Source organism: Anguilla anguilla, chromosome 17, assembly GCF_013347855.1.
Source record: "Anguilla anguilla isolate fAngAng1 chromosome 17, fAngAng1.pri, whole genome shotgun sequence".
Taxonomy (NCBI): Eukaryota; Metazoa; Chordata; class Actinopteri; order Anguilliformes; family Anguillidae; genus Anguilla; species Anguilla anguilla.
This window is the reverse complement of record NC_049217.1, coordinates 11,974,588-12,000,204: the sequence shown is the minus strand read 5'-3', so window position 1 is coordinate 12,000,204 and position 25,617 is coordinate 11,974,588. Positions and strand designations below refer to the sequence as shown.

At 43.4% G+C, this 25,617-nt stretch overlaps 1 long non-coding RNA gene across 1 annotated transcript in view; it reads left to right on the top strand.

Moving 5' to 3' along the window:
• The window catches only part of LOC118217264, a 28,664-nt gene extending 6,440 nt beyond the window's left edge, over window positions 1–22,224 (top strand). Inside the window, exons 4-5 of the long non-coding RNA XR_004763151.1 lie at window positions 1,618–1,699; window positions 22,101–22,224. This is a non-coding gene — a long non-coding RNA (uncharacterized LOC118217264). The remainder of the gene's footprint in view (window positions 1–1,617; window positions 1,700–22,100) is intronic.
• The last annotated feature ends 3,393 nt before the right edge of the window (window positions 22,225–25,617 follow it).

Sequence of the window (25,617 nt, the reverse complement as noted above, 5' to 3'; positions counted from 1 at the left end):
GTGTGTGTGTGTGAGGGAGAGCTTGTGTGTATTTGAGATTGCGTGTGTGAGTGCGTGCTTGTGTTAGAGAGTATGTGTGTGTGAGAGTGTATGTGTGTGAGTCAGTTTGTGTTTGTGTGTGAGTGTGTTTGTGTTTGTGTGAGAGAGTTTGTGCGTATGTGAGACTGTGTGAGTGTGTGTTTGTGTGTGCCTGTGTGAGAGTGTATGTTTGTCTGAGAGAGTTTGTATGTGTGTCAGTTTGTGTTTGTGTGTGAGTGTGTTTGTGTTTGTGTGAGAGAGTTTGTACATATGTGAGACTGTGTGAGTGTGTGTTTGTGTGTGAGAGTGTATGTTTGTCTGAGAGAGTTTGTATGTGAGTCAGTTTGTGTTTGTGTGTTTGTGTTTGTGTGAGAGAGTTTGTGCGTATGTGAGACTGTGTGAGTGTGTGTGAGTGTGTGAGAGTGTATGTTTGTCTGAGAGAGTTTGTATGTGAGTCAGTTTGTGTTTGTGTGTGAGTGTGTGTTTGTGAGAGAGTCTGTGTGTGAGCTAAATTGTGTTTGTGTGTAAGTTTGTGTCTGTATTTATATGTGGCACCTCAGCTGTGATCCCTGTGTAATTCATGCCCGTGTAATGCTGTTGTTTTAGGCACGTGCTTTCGCTCAGAGAACATGACTTCCAGTCAGGCGTGGGTCATCAGGCACTGTCTGCTGTAATGTTTATAGTGCACGTAAATAAGGAAACCCTTTTTCTCTCCACAATCATGTCTTCTAATCTGTCGGGAGCAGTATTTCTGTCACAGGCTAGAGTGAAGGACCTGGACGCTCTGCGATGATGTGATGCGGGACGACGTCTCATTGAGCTTTAGCCTTAGCCTTAGCTTCACCGTAATTCTTTCCCGATTTATCAGCAATCTTAGCGATTAGACACCAAGTCATGTCTGTCCACCCTGTTTTCCGGTTTTGTCCCATGAACTGTGAGTTGGCTTCTATGGAAATGCTGACACAAGCCGATGAATTTCCACATGCTTATTTTTGGCATTCACTTCCCAGATAAATATTCTGATCTGTTTTGTAAAGCACCTTATACAAACATAATAGTCACAAAATAAGTTAATCAAATAAAGAAAGTAATGAGCGACACTTTATTCATTTAAAAACAATCAAGAGGCAATTTAGAGATAATACAGTCTGAACACGGCAATTTTAAAGACAATGGATAAAAACAAAAACAACAAAATGGTGAAATGTAATATTATTATATTATGTTACTAATATAAATAATTTTGTGCTCAGCTTGCATTAAAAATGTTCTGTTGTTGGAACTCCCCTAATGTCAGATGATGGGGTCTTCCGTAATGTAGTGAAATAAAAACTAAAAGCTGTGATTGGCATGTCTTCCTGAGGCCTGACAATTCATTTTTATTCTTCTGTAGGGGACACGAGTCTCTGGTCTTAATCTCAAGAACCATACATATGCTCTACTATGCTGAAACCTACAGGCATTCAATGAAAAAAATGTAACAAATATTATTTTTGAAAATAATTACCGCATTGTTTCACTGCAACATGTTTTTGTCATCCAAGACGCTTGTGTTTAATCAAAAATTTTAAATGCTTATTATTTTCTGCCATGACTCAGGAGGAAGTGGAGGACTAGGCAGGCTGGAACTGGATGACCTCGCATCAGCTTGCAATGAAAGAAAGAAAAGACCTCACCATGGGTACGTTTATAAGATGGTAAAATGCTGCTTTGGTTCTCTTTCTCATGTGAGATTGAAAGCACAAATCATAAAATCACTCCAAGAGACATTACCTCTGATTTAATGTTTATTGGCAGTGGTAAACTTTTCAATGAGCCTTTGGTCCAGTAATTATGACTTCTGTGTCTTATCTTCATTTAACTTTGTAAAATGTTGTGACATCTATAACTTTACGTCTGTCATACTACTGCTTAAGAGCTGATCGTGCTTTCATCCTCAGGAAGCGCAGGAATACAGAGTTGTGTATCATCCAAATAGCTATGAAAATGTAAACCATTTCCTAATGTCTTACCAAGAGAACAGCAGTGGACATTTCTGTCTAGACGATAAGGTCGACACCATTGCTGTACTCTTCCTGAGAGACCTGCCCAATGTTCTAGTGGGTGCGTTTGAATTTAATGGTCAGCTGTACTGAACCCTTAACAAAGATCTACAAGGACAACAAGAACTGAGACATATGGGGCATCAGCGCTGAGACACAGGTCATTTAAAACAAAATCAGTTTGAGCACTGTGATCAGCATTAAATTTAGTAATGAAAAATTTATTTGAGTTTAGTCTGTAATTAGAAAGAACAGTTCAATTTAGAGTGTTTTTTGTAAGTAGAAGTTTTACAATGCCAGTTTTTATAAAGGACAGGAAACAGATATTGAAATCTGCCTGCTAAGAAAAAGCCTTTTATTATTTATAATGAGCCATCCAACATGCACTTTAAATAACTAGAGACAGAATCATGAGAACGGGTAGGTGATTAGATCATTTTCATTACAATTGTACTCACCATATGTACATCAGTCAGAGCAAAAGAATCCATGACAGTATCACATTGTACATTTGCACAGTCTGATACTGTGTTTGCATCTGTTTGCCTTATTCTATCTGATAACGGCTATTCTTTCTCGAAAAGACATTGCAAACCCCTCAGATTTTTATTTAGACAAAGGTTCTCTTCCCAGACCAGCTGCCACATCTGGATTTAATAAGTCATCAACCATTGGAAAAAGAATCCTTGTTTTCAGTGAAAACGAAACCGCCCGGCCTCCTTTATTACCCTATTGTAACCAGGGAGCTGTTTAAAGCTGTCACAATGAATCTGCGGTTTTGTTTTTCGCCTCTTGCCTTTCTACGGTTTCTTTTAAACTTGGCTTATCTCGCCAGTCGAGCATGGAGCCTTTTGTTTGGGGGAACACTGTTATATTTGACTGAAGCTATATATGATATCTGGTGTACTTTTAAGATGTAAAGCCGTAAACTAAGCCTTCATAGAAAAGAAGAAAAACTGCTAGTGGTGAAGCCTATATCAGATCGAAAAACTTCAGCAACTTTAGAATTTGAATTCCGCTTCTAGACAGTGTATTTCATACCCTCCCTCCCACTTCGTTAACAAAAAATTACCTAGGAGAATACACAAAATGATCAGACATGGCTAAACCAATAATTGAAGTGACAGAGATGGTTACACTTCTAGTAATAGCTAGGCCCAGAGTACAAACATTGAGTTGGTGGCTTTAAAAGCTTCTTGATGGCTCATTCATGCCTTTCCATAGTATGAGGTCCTCTTCTGTGTGTATGTGTGTAGTATGAGGTCCTCTTCTGTGTGTGTGTGTGTGTATGTGTGTAGTATGAGGTCCTCTTCTGTGTGTATGTGTGTAGTATGAGGTCTTCTTCTGTGTGTGTGTGTGTGTGTGTAGTATGAGGTCCTCTTCTGTGTGTATGTGTGAAGTATGAGGTATGCCTCTCCTCTCCTATTTGACTGTTTCTCTGGTCTGGACTCCAGGGTTGTGCCTTCGCTGAGGGTATCACGGTTGTACTCTCGAGGCTCGTACACGGCACTTAACCTGAATTGCTTCAATAAATATCCAGCTGTATATTCAATTATCTTTGCAATTTCAGAATCATTCATCCCTACACGGGCTGGGAAATCAATCAATTTGGCACGTCAGTATGATGTCCTGTAAAATGTTTTAGAGATAAGAAGCTTGATGGTGCACAGCCATTTCCCGATAGTCCATTCTTCAAGCTCCCATAGTCAATTGCAGTCTTTGTCTGGGAATTCTATTGCCATGCCAAATTTGAAGACTGGTTTTGCAGCAAAATTTTTAAACGGCACACTTTATAGCTTACCACAACGTACTCACGATAAAAGTAAGCAACAACGTAGCTAAGCGTGGTGAATTTTTCCTTTAAACCAGCTGCAAGTGCTTTGGGTCATGTCTAGCTGTGATACCACATTCTGCACAATAAGGGCAGGGTTTCCCCCAGTGCTTTCTGGGAGAGGTGTTGCACCTCCCCCAGGTTACCCAGCACCTCCCCTGACATTAAGAGAAAAACGCATAAATAGGCACTTGCTGCATTCTGTTATAAAAGATATAAAAAAGAAGATTAAAAAAACAGGTTTACGATTAAATTTACAATTCAACAACAACCGGTCATCTTTCACTTAATTTTAAAACACTTAATTTTGTTAGCAGTCGCTAGCCTAATCACAGCATTAGAAGCCTGTATCTAACATAGCAGCGCATGTGGTCCCTGGTACGTACTATCACACATGTGATTTGAATGTCAACGATTGAACGCTTTGAAGATGACCCAATAATACCCACCTATACTTCCGGATACTTTCGAATAGGCAGAGACCATTTTGACCTAAAACAGAACTGAATTTTAATATTAACTAGGTAACATGAGTAACGGCGTACATTAATGACTAAAAGGCAATCTGTTCATGTGACCTTTTCTCATATGCTGATGACTCAGCACTCCTTGTATCCCGTAAAGATTGAACAGCTGTTGAAACGGCGTGGAATTACAAAATGTAGGTGGATGGATAATTAACTATCTCTGCAATCTCGGAAAAACATAAATCATATTATTTGGTTCCGAAACGCTTGGGAAAACACCAGAATTCAATGTCAAAGGTGAGGACTCCCAGATTATTGCTAAAACATCTGTTAATTATCTGGGATGTGTCTGAGAACAATCCGCTTTCTGGGCAAAGTATGGCTTTGAAAGCCATTACTAAAATAAATCATAAGATTAAATTTCTTGCTCGAAAAGCTTTGTTTTTGGATCAAGCAGCACCACAAATGTTAGCAGGGCTTTGATGCAAAGCCACTTCGATTATGCTGCTTGTTTATGTGGTATTATGCTCCACCTCAGCACCTCAAACATAAATTACAAACGACACAAAACAAACAGAGTTATTTTAAAGGTCCATCCTCGTACCCATCTTGTTGATTCTTAAATGGCTTACCGGAGACAAGAGGGTCATGCGGATTACTATGAGGCTTTCATACAAAATTATAAACAACTCTGTATCAAGTTATGTTGTAAATGATTTTACTTGAATCAAAGACATCCATAATAACACAACCAGAGGCAATCTTGCTTATTTTGTCCCCTGCACATTCAAGAGCCAAATGGGGAAGACCTTTTTGTACAAGGTAGGTCTGGTGGAATAAGACTTCCATCTGAATGGAAATCATGTGCGTCAGAGGACAATTTTAAATTATCTTTAAAAAGATGGTTGTTAAACACTGTGTAACTGTCATTTTATAATAATATAATCAGCTAGTCTGCCAGTATGCTGTCTGTCCTGTGGCAAATCTATTGTCCTGTCATATCCATCTGTATTGCTCGATGTTTTTGGCATGTCTATGTTTCAATGGTAGAGGACCACAATGAAAACGAGCCTGTCAAGCTTTCTTGTGTTTCTATCTTTGACAATTTTTAAAGGATTACTGTCTGCTATGCAGTCTTATACAATCTTGTTTTTAAGTTGTCAAATTCATTTGTTCATTCATTCATTGAATTCATTCATTAAGTCATTCAAATTGTTTTATTACAGACAGAATCTGGGCTTTCAGTACAGTTAAGAGTGAGGTACTCAGAATTGGCCCTTTAAATGTAGGTGAAATGTGAGGTAATTAACCAGCATGCACCTCACAAGGGCGCTTCCTTTTTCCAGCATGTACTTGGCCTCCCTCAAGACCCTAAAACAGAAACCCACCTGTAGAATCTGTGACATCCCTCGAGCTCTCAGATTGCCTTGGAGCTCTCAGATTGCCTTGGAGACCAAGCCTGCTCCTCAGTGCATCATAGCTGCCCAGACACATCACAATCAGTCCAAACTGGGGAGGGAAAATGCAGAGAAACACCCTCCTCATATTTCCCCCACCCCAGCCAGCACACAGCCGTATCCATGGAGACTATACAGCTTACATTTAGCACAATTTTAACGTTTCAAGGTACATGACTTATTCTGTTCTTACTAATGATTCTTCGTCGGTAGAGCTGATTATTTACATGATCATATAGCTTTAAGATCTCATCGCCTCAGAGATGCAAACAGCTATGCCTCATCCAGAATTTGAACTCGCAACCTTCTGCTCGCCAGTTTGGTTCCCTGGCCACTATTTCAGTGTTAATGTTTTCATTGTGCTTCATAGTCCATTAAATTAGACTAGACTTACTCTGGGCTTATAATGACTTGGATGCCATTAGGCTTAAAATAGCTGCTCATTTGGTGTCTAAGAACACATTCATTAGTGAATGTTCATCTTTTTTTTTATCTTTCACTTAAAGAAGTAGTTTCTTTCCAAAGGCATTCTAACTCATTCAATCCTCTTCACTTTGAGCAACAAATTAAGCAAATTGAACACTTTGTTCCAGCACTTAAGCAACATCACACGTTAGACAGTTACTGCAAAACATTGACAGTCATGGGAATTTCACACAATTTGGAATGGCCAGTCATATTTGAAGGCCTGTTCTGTCTCCACAATGCTTTCTACCAACTTCAGACAAACAAGAACACTTGATATGTGGGGTTTAGTAACCTGCAGGCACTATGACCCTCCGGGACTAGAGCCTAGGTAGTCCTGTAGGTACTGCGGCCCTCCAGGACCAGAGCTGGGCAGCCCTGTAGGTACTGTGGCCCCCCAGGACCACGTTCATTCAAGTAGCCCAGCTTTGAACAATAAAGTCGTTTTTTTATCACTTATTCAGTGTCACTTGTCCCCGACAGATCACCAAATGAACAAAGCCAAGTACGAGCATTGCTCGTTAATATTGTACCTATCTGTGCTTCAGTGCTGCACGGTGCACACTCTCTGCAGCCAGAGGAGCAGCTGCAGAGGAGTCGTAACCGAGGGATGGTGTCAGCAGTCCTGTTGAGCAGCAGCGTGGTTTCCCTGCCCAAACTACGGCTTCAGGCAACGCAGCCTGTCACACACACTGTGCATGACTGTGCGCCGTCTCATCGAGTGCACAGGTACTCCCAGATCCCACACAATGCACTTTACACATAAGATACTTTAGTATGTGCATGTGTTTCTCCTAGATCACAATCTTCCTCGTTTCTGTTATAAACGGCAAATTCGAGTAATTATTTGACACATCATACATACCAAAAGACTTTTCATCATTTTTTGACACATATTCCCTGTGGTAATTTTCCCTGCCATAATTGTATCCATTGTTATGGTTTGATGAAAGGACATTTTTTATTCACCCAAGCACAGGGATTGAGGTAAAGGTAAAGGGCAGAATCACATGCAATACTCTGTGATTTATTCGCTTAAATGTCAGTGTAATTTGCTTTATGTAGGCAAAACCAAACAAGGGTTTAAAACAAGAATCTGTGTACGCAAATGCTCTATACATAACAATGATGATAAAAGATCAGTGGCTAGACCTTTTAACAGCTGCAAACATAATTTGAGTGAACTTACAGTAAATACGCGGGCATTGAAGCTATTAGGGTAAATAGGGAAGAAAATCGAGAAAAAACTCTTCTTCTGAGAGGATACATGATTTGGATACATTAATGCCAAAAGGCCTTAAAGAGGAGTTGTTTTATATGAGCTTTGCTTGCTGCTGGTTTCTTGTGTGTGATTGGCCCTATTATGTACCACGGCATCTAACCTGTTGCGCCAGGTGAACGATATTTGATTGATGACTTGCAATGCAGTGGGTTCCTTTTGGCACGATGAAGAAGGGCGTCTTGCCCGAAAACGTTTGTGGGAAAATAAGAAATATATGAAATTTTTTTATGGGTGTGCAGTACTTTATCTCATTCTGTGCATGTGTTTTGCCAGGGGAAATAAGCTTCCGAGATAAAACTGGAGATAAAATGATTGGCCCTTCCTGGATTCTGTGTGCTGTCTGAGCTGGGAAGAGTCTGCTGACATGGGGTGATGGTGTCTTCGTTCTGTAGCCTGTTTAGCGTGGAGATCAACTGTTTACATTACATAGCATTCATTTAGCAGGCTTCCCCATCCAGAGCAAATTACAGTATGGGATATACGTGCATTCACCTGATTAGTATAAACAATAGTGCCAGACCTGGCTAACATCATTCCCAGACCAGAGAGTAAACATGCCCTGTCTTTAAAGCACCATTGCAAGTTAATTGTGTTAATCAAGAACCAAAGTACAAATTCTGAATACATACAGACATCAATAACATATTGATTGATAGATAGTTTGCTAGGTTGATAGGTATAGATATAGACACTGTCCTGTTATCCCTGCATTGGCGCTTTTGTATCGTACCATAATCAATGCAGAGGGAGTAGACAAAATAATTAAAAACGGTCTTGTTATTTCTGGCCACCTGTTCATGTCATCCTCCCAATCCTGACTCCTGTCAGGAGGTGGGACACGTTTTCAATGTGATATGATCAAATTCTCAGATGCACGTTCCTAGGTGCATTCCTATTACCGAGCTAGCAAGTGCTAACAAAAGGACAATATCTCAAATTCAAGTCCCATTAAAACTCGCACTTGGCATGACAAGTACACACATATGCAGCCAAAGGCATATACTGAAATGAAACATTTCTCCGCTCTTCTAGGAAGAATGGCAAATTATGCACCTCTGAGAGGCTCTTAGGACCAGGGAAGATTAGATTTCCTTTATTTGGGAAGAAATGTGGCGGTTTTTTTTTGTCTGGAAATCCAGCTCTGGTTCTTTTGTAAATGAGAGTGTTTTCCTCCTCCTGCAGCCTGTCTGCTGCTGTGTGCTGGTTTCCATGTCCTGGCTCTGCTTATTAAAAATCGGGTTGGTGTTTTTCAGTGCTCATAAATCTTCTTAAGGTTATGAGCATCCTTGTCAGGCTCATAGCTCTTTAAGGTTGTGAGCATCCTTGTAAGGCTCGTAGTACTGTAAGTTTACGGGCACTGTGGTCAGGCTCATAGCACGTTAAGGTTATGGACATCCTGGTTAGGCTCATAGTACTGTAAGCATGTAAGCAACCTGGCCATGCTCACAGTATCGTAAGGTTATGAGCCAGACAAGTGGGCTAGCTGGCCTCCATCCTGTTCTTCTATTTTGGAAAATTTCGCAACATAACCCCAGTCTCAGTGTCTGCGTTTGCTCAGTCGCATTTACACATCTGATTAGCCCGTTTAAATGGAAGACTTTAAAAAGCGCCATTAGAGGTTTTAATAGCGCCATCGAAACTTAAAGTAATGTATCGATATAAATTAATCTCCCGTGCATAATGCGGACCTTTAACCAAGGTGCGGCGCTTAGCCAAAATGATTACATTGCATACCCCCTGACTGTCTGCTCCAGACGACACGGTTGTTTTGTCCAATTGCCCCAATAAAGATCACAAATGGCGTCTGGTGTCTGGCTTTTCTGTGCCGTTGCTAAAAAAGCACAGTTAATGAAAGTATCCGCAGAAAGGAGAGCGTTATTAAAACGGGCGGTGAAGGCAGAGAGAGGCTCTGCGGTGTCGGGGAGAGCCCTGACCGGGGATAATTATCCTTCCCGGCTTCAGATATCGCCTTTGATCCAATACCTGCGAGGAACCGAATGGCGTCTGACTTGCAGGACTAATGGGGATGTCTGCTTTAGGCTCACGCCGAGAAAAAGAGCAGCGGAAATGTATTCCCCAGTGGTTTTCAGCTTTAATTCGCCCTTTAAAGCCATGATTAGTATAACAAGTGCTCAAAGACTCCCCGCTGTTAGCAGAAAAAAGGGAAAACAAAAAAACAAATGAAGCTTTATTTTAGAGAGCTGGTTCATGCAGGTTTGTCCATGTAAGGTATTCATGTCTTTTTATTGTCTGTGACTGCAATGATTGTTGTTACAAGGACAAAAAAATTAATGCTAATTCTGTTTTGTCAGTGTTGTGATGTTGTCGTCATGGCATCAGAATAAATTACATTTCTCATCTAACAGGAGATGCATGTGCTCCAATATGAAAAGCATAATCATTGTTCAAGGTATATACCCTCTAAACCCCTATAGTGAGGTATTCGTTCTGATTTACCGAGAATTGTCTGAAATTGATTTAACAAGATGATCCCCTCTGATTTGCACCCCAGGATCTCTACCTAAACTGAATATTGTCCAGTCATAATGTCCGTCAGGAAGTAGATGTACTATCTGCAGATATGTCTATAATGTGTGCTTCAGACAACATGTAGGAGCCTTCAGCAATTTAAATCCAGAGTTTCAGTTCATAAACATCTACATGTACTACGGTAGAATAATTACGACTTTAAAAGGGGCGTCCTGTGGCTAATCTAATTGGACTGGCGATATCTTAATGGTGCTTATATGAAGCACATCAGAACAGCAGAACTCTTTCAAGTCTGCTGTGGTGGGAAAGAGCTTCCTGAGTTCAGTTTCTCTGTTGAATTATAACACGCGCATGCATGCACACACACGCGCGCGCATACACATGCACACACACACACGCTTTTTTTTTTTACAACACGCACATGCATGCACACACACACACAATTTATTTCTGCAGAAAGAGTCTGGCCCTTACACAAAACAAGATGGACAAGCCCAAACTGAAGAAAACTGGGGCAGTCCCTGCTTTTTTTATGAGTAAAAAGTGTTTTTCCAATAACATACGTAATTCTATTGTCTGATTGGTACATGGTTGTATCGGGTAACATAACTTAGTCTGGGATAGAAGGCAGCCTTCAGAAAACTCACAACATGCTGCACCTGAAGCTGCAGATCTATGCCTCCTTTAAAGTGCCTCTTTGGTTTAAACGTGATCAGAACCTCCCTTCAAACAGCCCAGAAATCTCTCTGTCTACTTTCTGTCCAATAGCTGACATGCTGCTACTACTACTACTACTACTACTACTACTATGACCACTGTTCAGAAAGAATAGGATTATGGAGGTGAATTTGAGCAGCATATGGCATTGTAGTTTTGTATTTTTGTACTGCATGTCACCATTTCTGTATATTCCCTACAAAAGATTTAGGTTGAAGTTCTTTATGGAAGCTGTGAAGCCATAAGCTTGAGTTCTTTACTAAAGGGAAAACTTCTGTGTCACATGGTCACTAGCTGTTAAAAAGGCTGGCCAGCCATCACTGCTTTTTTTCCCCTCAGTTTTTTTGTCTTGTTCCTCATCTACCCAGCACAATGGCTTGATAAAAAAAAATTCATGTTTTTTTTTTTTGAGAGATGCTGCTGTATCTTGAACGTGGCAGTGAGTGTGAGAGTTAGCGAGAGTGCTAATGTGGGTGACTGACTAAGACTGAGAAAAGTATTGGGAGGCAGTGAGTTTGAGTGTGTGCGACTGTGAGTGAGTGAGTGAGTATGATAGACACAGTGAGTGAATCAATGCGGTAGTGAGTGTGTGTGGGGGGGCTAAGACTACGAGCGAGTGAGTGAATGAGTGTGAGAGGGAGTATGCAAATGTGACAAATTTAGACAGTGAGTGAATGAGTGAGTGAGACAGCTACTGAATGTGAGTAAGTGATTGAGTCAGTGAGTGACTGTATATCTGTGTATGGCTCTATAATAAGACCTGCTCTATATGAGTACAGCAATTCTACATTAGGCCCAAGCTCTTCCCACATACTGGTGTGGATTATGTATGATCCAAAGCATCAAACTGCCATGCATTATTTACCTGGCAAAACCCAAGTAGATACCTGGGGAGGGAGACATGGACCAGACAGTATTCTTTACTATTTTTGGAGTGATGTATCAGAAGAGCTGTTTGAGAAACATCTTTTTTTCCATTATCTTCCAAGTGAAGCGTGAATTAAATAGCTTGTCTTCCATAAAATCGCTCACGATTAAAGTTTCAGACCGTGGACGTTCTGTTGCTCTAACCTGGAAATAGACACTCTCTGCCCACCCCAGAATAGGATTCACTGGCATTGAAAAGCTTTTATATTCTGACAGTTATGCTGATAAAGATATTTAGCCTGTGGCCAGAGAGTTGGCCAGAGGGAAGTTACTCAGAAGGTGAACTTCTAAGCTTTATCCCCAGGATGGAACGCCATTACCCACAATCCATCTGTAAAAATACAGAGGTTAGGCTATTGAAGCCAGTTTTGCCATGGAAACCACTGACATTTTAGCAGTCTCAATATAGTGGAAATGGAAATTTGCTTCCCTTTTTGCTGATGCAATTGCTTCCTACTGTCTCCCAAAGCCCGGGGCACCTTCAGCACCATGGACAGCAGCTGCCTCACTGGCAGAGCACAGCTGAGGCTGAGCGATGACTCTGAACCAGGCCAGGCCGGTACTTACACAGCCCGCTGCACCTTCAGAGGGCACAGAGGCCTTAAATGAACGATGTGCCGCATGCATCTCTCCTCTGCTGCTCCTGTATCATCTTCAGCTGTGTCCAGTCTTCAGTTTACAGTAATGGCTCAGTGCTTATGGAGCATGAATGCCCTGCTGTGTCCCCCCTGTTTTGGCCAAATGGGCGGTGTGAATTTGTGCGTCCCCTGGCGTTGCGCTCCTCAGTGGACGAGGCTGACCTCGAAGTAAACGATTTTGCACTCTGTGCCTGCTGGGTCTCTCGGAACAAACAGAGCCGAGGCGTAGCCACGCGTTAGTCACCCTCGTTAAGGCCTGGGCTTAGCCTGCCCGTTAATTAGCCTCCTTTATATGTTCCGGCACCTGCCGTGTGATTGAGGTCCCTGGGTCTGCGTGTTTTTTTACTCTCAATCTCTTCCGATAAAGGTGACATCAGGTCTGCAGCTGCGGCAAACGCAGACTGCGCTGACTTTGGCAGTAACGCCTTGGCTGGCAGGCCCGGCGGACACACAATGTTCTCACAGTGTTACTGGAATGTTTTGCCCAGGTTATAGCATTGCCACTACGGGGCAGGAACTTTGCGAGAGCGTTTCGCGTTAGGCGGGTTGTCATTGTCTCTCTGTATGATCGCTCGTGAAGCTAAATGGAGGAAGTCACATCGCATAGAATGGAGAGCACAAGCCATCTCAAATATGTGTGCCTGCAGTACACTTGCGTGTGTGTTCATGGCTTTGTTTGTGTGCACACGCATGTGTGTGTGTGTGTGTACACATTGGGCATACATTTTTTGTGTAGATGTGTGTCTCTGCACATGTGCGTGTGTATGTGCTTCACCATTTCTCTCTCCCTCTCTCTCGCTCTCTCTCTCTCTCACTCTCTAGATAAAGACATTGAATGTGCGAGAAAGATGTGTCACTCTGTCAGAGCTGTGGGGAAGTGAAATCCTCTACTTTAAAGTGAAATCAGTCTGTGATGGAGCATACAAAAAGAAACTAACAACAAAAAAGGAAAGGAAAAGCAAAGATGAAGGAAAAGAAAAAAACCTTTCCTATAAACTCCTTTGGCGGTTTTTAAATTTAAACTTGTGACTGTTGGCAGATATTCATTTGCCTTTCCTCCTTGGTTCACGCTGCTTCGTTGTGAAATCTGGTAATGATTAAGAAACACTCTGCTTTTCCCCACAGGAGTTTTATAGCAAGTTCAGATTGCTTATAATGTGTACTCACATCAAATAGGAAACACTTTTAGGCCATTTTTAGAACAGCAGAAATGGTCTTCTAGCTGAAGTGGCCAAAGTCATTACCAGAACTGTATCATTGAGCAAGAAACTTAAAATGTATTGCAGATTCTGGGCTAGATTAAAAAATGTTACATTTTGGCAAGGTCTAGCGAGTCTAAGCAGTTTAAAATCACAACGTGCGAGTTCTTATACGTTTGAATTTGGAAAACAGAATTATGGCTGTTTATAACGTGAAAAATATATATATATATTTCAGTAAACCCCGAGCGGCTAACGAAGGATGGCTGATCGCAGATTTAACGAGCCACAGGCGCGGTTCAGCCTTCTGCTTATCGGGCACTTCTTCCTCATAACGGCATTTTAAATATTGCGCAGCCTGGCTTTTTTTTTTTTTAATTTTATTTTTTTTTATCGCTGACAGACGTAATTTCCACCGGCGCCTGAGGAGATTCCGACTGAGCCGCGGCGTTTGTAAACAGGCTTCCGGGACGCTCCGGGCTCCCGCTCCGCGCGCTCACGCCTTTGAAGCTTCGCCGGGCGCCTCTGCGAGAAAAACAACGGCTCGGATCGCTCGGCTGCATCGAGCGGAAATCCGCCTCACAGGGACCGCCCCCTGAATCGAAGGCTGACTTCCATGTTAGAAACGTGCTGACTGTTTACATGGAAATCAGGGTCGTGTAAAGTGTGAATCTGTGTGGTTGTTGAACAGTTACTGATAAGGAGAGGCCAGAACTCTGTATCCATTAAGCCAGAACCCGGGTCCTAGAGAGCCACAGGGCCTGCTGGGGGGGGGGGGGCTGTCCCTGGCCCCTGGCCCCTGAGAGCCTCGTGCTGGTTTTTTGTTTTCGCCTTAAAATCAGAAAAAAAATTCAGACCCAAGAAACCAGGTGAGGCGAGTCAACTGTCACCAGATGCTGCAATCGATCCAGTTAAGTTCTGAGAAACAATAAACACCATTAAAACCTGCAGGTTTCCAGAACCAGTGTAAGGGGAGCTCTGTTTTAAGCTTGGATTGCATGTTGGGGGCAGAGGTTACTCCCACTTCTGGTGTGAAGCAAGTGATGAACAAGTACTGACCCCCAGTCAGACTGGTCTTTCACAGGCCATTACCCACAATCCACCTCTCTTACTGATGAGAATCAGACAGCCTGTGGGTTTTATTGGTGCAGTCTTTGACGTGACTTCCTCAGCAGGAATGTTCTGGAACTTGAGCTCCAGCTTGTCATTCGCAGTCAAGGTGTAGATTGAGACCCCGCTGACTCCTCATCTGTCACTCCGGAGCTGTGTTTAATTAGCGCCTGTAATTATTGCGTCTGTAGTGCGTTGTCAGTGGAAAACCCAATTTCTTTTCAAACTTTGGCAAGAACTGCATCTTGTAATAAAAAACGTATTATTACATTATTTTTAACATTTTGCATCTTCGTTAAAACTGCCTTGGACTTCAGGTGATGTACTTATTTAGTTTTACAATCAATTAATCCAAGGATACAGCTGTATAAATGATGTAATGTGTTACAGTATACAGCTGTATGGACTGGTAAACTGTAAATCGTATGAAGGACTCAGTGTGTATTCCTGTGTGCATGTGTGGGTTTTGAATAGGGCTAAAGGAAGTTCGGTGTGAATGGAGGAGAGGTTTGGAAGGAGAGGTTATTTTTAGCCCAGACCTCTTTGGCTCTTTGGAGCCACAATAGAAAAAAAATTAGCCTCTCTATCTGCACTCTGATAGACTCCTGGGTCAGAAAGGAAGACAGTCCAGCTTCTCACCAGACTACAATATACAAGGACTGGACAAGACCACATGCTCCTTCTTTTGCTATTTTTGTTCTCTCTCTCTCTCTCTCTCTGTCTCTCTGTCTCTCTCTATCCCTCTCTCTCTCACTCTCCCTCCCTCCTTCCCTCCCTCCCATATCGCTTCCTGTTTTCCACAGGCCCCCACTTAATTACACTAAATTAGAAAAATCTCCTTTTTCCCCAGTTTCATTCTTCATTGGTGGTCCAGGGTACAGTACATTAAAAACCATCTTTGTACAACACTCAAGCAAAATGAAAACATTATTTTAGACCGCCCTTTTGTATTTTAATTTTACTGTATTCAGATAGTGGGAAAGCAGAGAGGGTAACTGGTAGAGATGGGATCGCAGTACAGAAGTTGCCATGGTGGGAGATACCAGCCCCAACTACGCAAGGCGGATTTGTGTATGTGCTGATAGCCAGTTGTATATGTGCTGATAGCCAGCTGCCCCATGGACTGCGCCACTCATCTCAGCCGTATTAGCTTAAAAGACGGCAGTTTGCCAGAACTCCAGTCTCCTTCAAAAACTAATAGTTAAATGAAGTCGTTGGGTAATCTGGAAGGTCAGTTATGTGGGAGGTAGCTATGCAGGAGTTTGCTGTGTGGTGAATTAATTGGTTTGTCTGTGCATACCCATCCATAATTACGTGACAAACAAAGCTCAAAAATTCATTTTTCTCAGCATTTTAAAGGTATTTTCTTCTCCTTTGCTGCGTTCCTGCTTTCTGAGTTTGTCTTTAAAGTCTGATCTCTGGAGACAGCACCAAAGCACCCTGGGAAGGAAAATATCTTGAAGTAAAAAAACAAAACAAAACAAAAAAAAAAAAAACAACAAAAAGCTCCTTTTTTTTGGTCTCTAAAAGCTAGTGAAACCCTTCAAGCTTTTCGGTGTGCTGCCGTGGATAATTTGGAATGACAATACCACGCTCAAGAGGTGAAGAAAATTGAAGGAATTTGACAGAACTTTGGGGAAATTTGGCAGTAATCAGAAGGAGCACAGTCCACACAGCCCAATCATAGCGAAGGTGAAAGAAAGGCTCTGGAGAACAGCTCAGATTTAAGCTAAATCTGTCAATCTATCACAGCATTTAGACTTTGAATTGCATCCCTTGCAGACAGGTTTCACACAGTGCTCAGCGGTGCACATTTTCCAGAGCAAACAAAGAAGACAAGTCGAGCTAATGCGGTTAAAACTGGGCTGACCTTAAACGGCGGTCAAGTTGACCTAGTGGGAATCGGTGGCGTACAGGAAAGAAAAAAGAAGCATTTACTAACTTTTGCACAGACAGACCCGCTCAGCATTCACACCCTGAACACTCTCCAATGTGACTGAGCGGTTGCACTGAAAGCTGGTGCGCATCCAGCTGTTCAGGTTTTCAGTTCTGTTCACAGCACCCGTGCAGAATGTCATCGCTGTCACATCCACCGGGTCAGAGCGACAGGTCTGCCAGGCACTGCTTCATTATCACTTCGGTCTCTGCATCTGAGGAGTGAGCCTCACGCACTGCTGATGCAGGCACGCTGCAGGTGCCCCATTGGCCAGCAGGGGTCAGTGTGTGCTGAGTTATGGACAAGCCCACTAATTAAACCCCTCCTGCTGGGCAACTTTACAGCCAATTACAATGTCACCTTGTGGGGCAGGTGCTCCTGGCTGGCACGGGCATTGTCAGGATTTGACCTGACTCTGAAGCCCATCCGCACACTGAAGCCCAGCGTTTTACCACGAGCCGTCCAGCAGCCTAGCAGCACTGTGGTTTAAATATTCATTGGCCCAGTCTTATTGTCTCCATTTGGGACAGGCCATTTTTCATTTGTATTCCCCCCCCCCATTGTTCTCACTCCAGGGCATCCTGTGCCCAGAGCTTTTTTCAGCCGGGCTTCTGAGAAACAGAGGTATTAGTTTTGTTATTGATCTGTCTGTACAGCAAGACAAACCGGGAACCACGGCCTGCGGTTTCGATCGGCTCAGATGAACCTGTGGTATTGAGTGCAGGAGGCTCATGGTAATGACTGAACACCACTCGTTTTCAAATCAGTTGAGATTCACATGATGTATCTCTGTGAGACAAACTTCTTAACTGCAGTGCGTTTGGACACGGTGGCTGTCATCACGTGCTCCCCTGAATCGATAGCAAAAATGCTCATGATGAATGCAACTAGGCATTCTTCTTTCATATCTTTAGCTTTATTCAGACAGGTAGAAAGCTGGTCGCCCTATAGACTGCGCCTTGCGTCTTGCCACAGTTTGGCACTACAAATCGGGAGGACAACATAGCATACTGGTAAAGCCATGACTGGACAGCCCCACCGGCCATGTAAGCTGAGCAATGAAAACAGAAGTACATGAATATGCACCATGGGTCCTAGAATAGGTCCATGAGTAACACCATTTCATTAGCAAGGAGCATCAAACGGGGGTTTTCACAAATATCTCCCAAAAGAAAGTACATGAAGACATAGAAAATGAGAAGCAACAGTCCTCTTAGCTTTTAATTCCAGTGTATTCAGCACTAGAGATACTGTGATCAGTGATATAAAACCGGGCCCACAATGTGCCATAAGGTTACAGCGGTGGTGTCAGCATTCAGTCATGCATAGCTAAAAGCCCTGAGACGGCTCACCCTCACGAAGAACGCCAACGTAAACATGAGCTAAACTATGACCCCGGTCCCCATCGAGTATACGCTTTGCAGCAGAAAAAAATACTGACGCCATACTTTTTTTGCCCCAGCAAACACCTGCTCCAGGTATGCAGGTGTGAGGAATTGGGTGTCAGCATCTCAGATGCGGTTGTGGTGGAATTGTGGGTAACTAGGCGAAAAGCACGCCTTTCGTTACGCTGTCCTTATAAAGTCCATTGTTGATTTGAACAGTTTCAACACCGCAAGCGGTGCCCCCAAATAACTTCCTACAACTTCAAAACTAATGAGTCTACAGGCACGCGTGAGGTATCAAAGCAAAGCAAAATTATTCATAAATCATCTGAATGCTCTTAAGATTATTATTGATTGAATTTATAACCGTGAAACCTAATTATTATTTTATTAAGCCATATGTAAACAATACTTTTTTTGCTTTAAGAAAAAAAGCTATTACTATTAGTCAATTTTAAATGCGTGTTTAAATAAATTTTTTTTTTCCAGTTCGTACCTTGGGCACCGGCCTTAATGCGCGGTATTTGATTAATGAGAGCCATAAAAGATGGAGGTGTGATTGCTCAGCTCTTCTCTAACCCCCTCGTTGCTCGTTTCCGACGCGAGCGAGCCGATTTTCGGCAGGAGTCCCGCCGAGCTCGCGGTGATAAACGGCGGACTGCTCCCGCTCTTGGAAAGAAACCAGCCGAAGGATCAGACCCCCCCTTTCTCTCTCCTCCCCTCCCCTCCCCGATGGCTTCATTCTCTGCCTTAATGAGGAGGCTGGAGTGTCCATAACCACTCCAGGCAAATCGCCATAGTTACCACACCAGTTGCCAAGCTACAGGGACTGTAGCTGCTGTCCGTGTGCCGTTTTCTATTTTCATAATTGCAATTTTTTAGATAATTTCATTGTTCGATATAGATCTTTCGATGGAACGCGTCATACGTGCGTTTCTGTCCGGAGTGCATTACCATTATCCTGAGTGGTTCATGAAGGAGAATGATGCTTTCGTGGAGAACGTTAGGGTGGATACATGCAGTCTGTCAGAGGTCTTTCCGATTGAGGCTGAGGCCTTGGATGAAAATCCGGTTTGGCCGAAATGGAATGATTCATCGTGCTTATCCGTGCAATCGGCTCACCGAGGCTGTATATTGCAAAATTACGCAGTTTGTTTTATTATGTAGTTTCCAACTGGTTACCCAAAAGGAAACATTATGTCCTTGTTGTACCACAATACACCATACCTCCATACAGAAATGAACAGCAGCACTATGGTTAATTTCTCTTTTGGGAACCTCATAGCACTAAAATAATTTTTTGAAGGAAGTCAGGTGACTTCCTTAAGAAAATGACAGGCCTGCCATTGCAGCATGCTCCACATGACTGCAGGTGTCCCAGAATCAAATGTTCTCCCCCTAAGCTCACGCCAAAAACTGCCCACTATCTGGCAGTATTTTCCAGCAGGCTTTCTCTTAAGGCGCCTATCAGGCTTTGACAGGACCCCACAGGCACCCCCGCCTGGCTCGCTTGCTCACCCCTGCCAGGCTCCCGAAGCCCCCAGCTTAGGACTTCTCCGCTGTGTGTGCTGCTTTTTATACCGCCCTTGAGGATGACCCCTGCGTGTCACTCATGACGCATTTTACCGGTGGTGGGCAATGCGCCGTGGAAATGGGCATTTACCATTCCAAAACCTGTAATCACGCCTTCCAGAATGACATGCATTTTAGCATCTAAACACTGTTTTACCCCTGCTCAACTGTAACTTTGGTAATTGTGAGGGTTTGGCTACTGTAACAGTAGAAAAGGACCATTTGGCCAACGGAAAGAAACCCAGCTGGCTGAATAGATCTCATTTAAAAGCCGCCTTGCCTTAAAGACATTTTCCATTGCTGTGGAAAGGTAACAGACCATTCTATGGTAGATGAATACCGTATTTTTGTCATAGCATAGGTTATTGCTGTATTTCCCATTTCAAGGGATGTTTGAAAAAAATCACACACTAGATCAGTGTTTGAAATGGTAATTTGGGGTTAGTTCTGCAGAAACACATTCATTCAGACTGAATGCATTCAGACAAGTCTGAAAGGAAAAGTGGAGTGTGATTGTTCCTACTTTTTTCAGCTCCCAAATTGTAGCACACTTGCTTCAAGGGCTAATTTTGAATAGATTTGTTTATCACTTTCACATATGGACCCACACAGGGCAAAGGCCAGGTCAAAGCGACCATCCTTGCCTTGAAATCACTTGTCAGTCACTGCACTGCCACAGCGTTTTTTAATCTTTTTATTTTTACACGCCCTTGCTGGAAGGTCTCTGATTGTGTTATTGGCAATCGAAGACCTGCCAGCAAGAACAAAAATAAATTACGTTCAATAGGTGACCCTCCTCACCCGTAGTTTGTCGTCTTCACAGTGTATAAGAAACTCCAGCCGTTTCAATCCTTCACATGGATATCATCTGTCAAAATGAGCATTGACGTGGTGATAATGGCAAGGAGAACAGAAATCACACCTTGGCAATTTCAGGCCTCCCAATGTTAATTAGCTTGTTGTCAGTCCGTTGTGTCTATTTGATAGATGCTGATGTTTTTCCACTGTGGAGACAGCATGGGAGATGCTAATTGGACTGATGTTCTTCACTGTGGGTATCTAAAATCTCCCAGTCTCTCAGAAAGGATGAAAGATGAATAATCGGAAGTTCAAGTTTCAGGTGGATTTTTCATTTTCGGTCATCAGTACCATACTACAACTGTAGACTACGGTAACCACTCTTACTGACCTTTTATTGATATGTATTGCATCACGTTTCTTGTTGCCTCTTCTCCAACAAACAACCAAAAACAAAAACACATATGTCATTATTACAGAATGATGTGTATTAAAATGTGCAGTCCGTATATGCTGTATTTCATATTTAAATAAATTTGAACAGAGAAATAAAGAGAAAAAAAGATGAGCCAAGAACACATGGGCCAAACTAAAGCAATTCCTTATATTCATTTAAGCTTAAAATGGTTTTGAAAGGACACTTACTGTACATGGTTGACTATAGCTACCAGTAGAAAATGAAACCCATTTTTCATTGACCTTAAGTACTAATTTAAAATGCAACGAAGCCCCCTACCTGTGTTGTTTTCTGATTTAGGTGATAATTGAGAATTAATGAGCTAGCTAGTTTGTCATGTTGTTACATGGTTTTTCTGACTGTCGCACTAGTTATTTTATTATTATTAATTAATTATTTTTTAGTCCTGAAATCGAACAGTAGCAAGAGTATGCAAATTCATGTTCCCAAGCAAATAATTAAAAAAAAAAAGATTTGGGATAAAAGCTCCTCTTTCTCTATTAAAATCCAATTTAGAGCAAGTGCCAAGATTTTTGTTGTAAAGGCCTGCCGTAATGTGGATGATCTTTTCGAGGTCCCCGTGTCTGGCGTCAGACGGCCGTTTGGCTGGATCGTCTGCGCTTTGATGTCTCGGGCGTTTTCTGTCTTTGCGCGTATCAGTTGCTGGCTGTTTGACAGACATTTTCTTTTTAATCTCGCGGTGATGAAACGCACGTCGGTTCCTCCCCGGAGTCAGGAGGGAGCCGCAGAACGCTTTCCCCGCTCCTTCGCCCTGTGTGGCGGGCTTGGGGGGGGTTTGAACTCGAGACGGGAGAGCGGTCGAGCGGTCCGGACCGGGGCTTGGTGAGACGCCGCGCTTTGCAGTCTCTTTAGATAACTCGGGCCCTTCTTATCCCACGTCTCATTTTCTCCGTCTCCGTCTCCCGGGCGACGCCTGGCCTTGTTTATGGCCTGTAATCCGTGTTCATTAAGCCCGGCCCGTCACGGCCTTAAGGGGAGGAAATGAGGCGTAATGCTGGTGGAGGGAGCTGTTATGGACCGATATCATCTCTCGCTCTTTCTCTTTTTTCACCCCTATCCCCCCTCCCTCATGCTTTTCCTCTCTCTCTATTTCTCTCTCATTTCCTTTTCTCTCCGTCTCACGCCTTTTCGCTTTCTCTCTCTTTGTTTCACTTCTGTCTTTATCTGACTATCCCTCTCTCATAAATAATTGTTCTCTTTCAGCCTTTTTTCTTTCTCTCATTGCTCTGTCTCTCATGTTTTTCATTTGGTCTCTCTCTTTCTCTCTCTCTCTCTCTCTCAATTAAAGCACCGCAGTTCTAATAGGTGGCTGCTGTTCCAGAGCTTACAGCTGAGAATGTGCACAGTGGATCTCAGCCAGCACGGTCAGAGTCCAGTCCCCAAACTGCTGCCCCACACGGCATCCACATACTTAAAAGGTAAACAATGTGCAAAAGTACACTGCATATGTAGTTCTAAAAAAAATTATCTGTTGTGTCTAAATAAATGATCGGCTAGCTGGCTGAAATTTAACTTTCAAGATGGTGTTAGCATTTGACGGGTAAGCACCCACGTGATAGAGATCCACATGCCTCCCTTCGAGCAAATCTCTCTCTCTGCAATTGCCTCTTCCTACCCTCGAGGCTGGGGTGGGTGGCGCTGGTGAGGATGAGCAGTGTGTTCCGTCCCTCATGTCTGTACTGCGCGGCTGCGACGGGGGCAGGGCGTTACCCGCGTTCGCTGCTCCCTGGCGCCGTCGGGCCCTGAACCCCTGCTCTCCCCTCCGCCCCTCACCCCGCCCCCATCTGACCCCCCAGGCTCAGCGGAGTGAAATATTAATAGCGGCCCATATTAATATTTCATGATAAAATGAAATGGCGGCTAGCGCGACTGGCGAGAAGCGCGGTGTTAATGAATGAATGAATGAATGAATGAATACATAAATGAATTGGTTCATTCATTGATTCATGAACACTGCGCTTCTCGCTAGTCGTGCAGGCCCTGCGTGAGAGACGGGCGATTAGGTCCGAGCCGTCATCTCCCACAGTGCCTCAGAAAGCGAGGAACTGGAGCATGGCAGTCATGCCTGGATGGGGGCTCTGGGTGGGGGTGGGGGTGGGGGCTCAGGGGGGTACTGCACTTAATGTGGATCACCACGCTGGGCTGGGCGAGACAGGGCCACCTCTGAAGGCCTCACGCTCACGCACCCGTCCGCCAAACGTTCCTGAGCGGTGCGGAGCGAGAGAGGAGGCCGCCGCTCGCCCGCTCGACGCTCCGTAAAAACCCGGCTGCTCGTGTTCCGTCTGCGAGCCTGCCCGTCTAAAAAACGCCGCCAATGCAGCTTTCAGGAGTCCAGGTGCTGTCACAGTAAAAGTAATAAAAGTTTTTACCCAATCATTAAATTATTCAGGGGAAGACGTGGTTTCTTCATCGCGGTGAAAGACTCGCGGTGAGATACAAAAGGCTTCCCAGTATCCTGGAGCTACCGCGTAGGGTTATGGCTCCATTTGCAAACGCAGATCCTCTGCTCTAGCAAGCTGATAATTGTTCTGAATTAGACACTTGTGACGGTTTGCCCTCCGAGGCCACGTCGTGTCAGAAATAGTCACGCATGCTGCGAAGAGTAAATACGCCACAATCATTTAGGGACTTCATAATCAGTTCGGTTATCTCTCAGACAATTGACGTTTTCATTTTCTGATTGGGTGATGTGCTCGGGGTGCTCATTTTCCTACACTTTTAAAATGGAATCATTTATCAAATGGCAGCTTTAATCACAGAGAGGTCAAAAATTCCGGAAGTGTGCAGCTGGCAGGATTTTGCGGGAGCGTGTGTGCACTTCCGGACTTTCCTGAATCGGCCAAAGACTTTGCATTGGTGGGTTGGACCTGAGAGCACAGCTGGTGTGTGTGTGTGTGTGTGTGTGTGTGTGTGTGTGTAGTGAAGGCTGGGCCAAAGTCAGAAACACAAAGGCGAGGTGTAGCAGAATTTTGTCTGAGGTTTTTGATAAAACAGAGTATAGATGTGCTCAGGACAGGATTTTTCCAGCATTAGTCATTTTCTTTTTCAAGTAAATGCAAGCAATACTTTTCACCCAATCCAAAGCACATTTTTTCCCATTCTTTTTGATGATTGTGAAGACCATCAAACTATTTGTAAAGTAAAAAAATGAACACATTTGTGAGGCTTGGCTCTTGTGCTGATTGAAGTACAGAACTAGTACTGATTGAAGTGGAGTAGCCTTCTAAAGCAGCAGTCCTTGGTGCAGTGATGTGCTTTGTGGTCCAGATGCAAATCCTGCCAGCAAATCTCAGGCAGACTCTGATTCGAGGCAGAGGGAGTGTTGTTTAGAAGGATTAAAGTCAGCAAGGTTTTCCGCAGCATCTCACTTAGCAAAAAGACTTGTCTGGTCCATCGGGAAACTGCAGTGTTTTTTTTCCAAACTGGCATATTTAATATTTACATAATTCCACACCTGTTGTTTCACCAGCTGCAGCCTCCCCTTGGAGGTTCTTGTAAAATCCATAACTGATCTCCTGATTGCTGTGGTGTGTTGATGTTTCATTTGGGCATTTGTCTTCAGAACTGTGTTTTATTATGATGAATTTTGTTATGCTAGGTTTCTGGCACACAGGCTATCGTGTGAAATCATGGAAAGCATCTGGGAGTGGTGTATCTTTTAACATACTGACCTACTTGGCACTGTTGTGGCATCTTTCCACAGTGGGGTAGGGGGTGGGGGGTGGGGGGTTACGTCAAAAAACAATTTAATCAAATGTTCCACTTCTGTTTGGTGTTTATCAGAGCAGAACCTTGCCCAGGGGTACCACAGCAATATAATACCTGGGGCATGCTGGGTAGCTTTAACCCACACGATCACCTTACTACACCCTGCTGTGGCAAAGAAATATGGGTTTATATCATGAATTGTCCTTAGATGTGTTTAAATAGATGATTATCTGAGTTTCTATTTTCCCCTCCCACACTCTGCACTCTGCACAACATTTTTGCTAATTAAATAGTTAAGAGCAGTAGTTGGTTCTCCAGAAATCCAATAATGGTTACAGCCCTGAAGTAATGTGAGGGGGCAGGACAAAAGACTTAAAGCAGATTTAAAATGAAAACATTATAATTGCTTCTTTTGGACGGATTCAGGGTTTTTACTAGGATATTCAGACCAAGTGTGTGCGCTAAGCACATCACAAAGGTGCTAAGACACAAAATTTAGTCACATCCAATCAGTACTAATTACATCCCAAAAATGCTAATAACATCCCAAAGTCGCTAATCCCCATTGAGCTCAGGTCGTGTTGACAACAGCTTTCATGCATTGACAACTCCTGCTATCATTGTACAATTTACCTTCAGCGGATTTCCTCCTGTTTCTGTGTTAATCCGTCTCATAAGTGCTTCAGCAGCGAGCGCAGTTTTTGTAGCGGTCGGACAGAATTTCGCACTGGCCCTGTTTTCCCCCGGAGACGGCTGGCATCTGGTCGCCTACATTTGAGATGAGTTCATTTTATCGCCATCACACCCCTCAAGGTTAACTGCGTCTCTCCGCGAATTTCATCGGTAATAACCGGAGCGATCTCTGAGCCTCAGCCGGGTACGCTTTGGAAACTCAAAGCCAAGTACGGAGATGAGATACGGCCTCGTTTATGCGCAGCCGCTGTATAAACGCTCTCGCGGAGTTATTGCCGCACGCAGACAGAGACTTTCAAACTGCTTGCTCATGAGAAGAGTCACCGCGCCGCACTGGCGGAGATTTACTCGGTAATAAGGGAGCGAAACGTGAGACGCTTCTGTGCAAATGTCAGATTTCGATC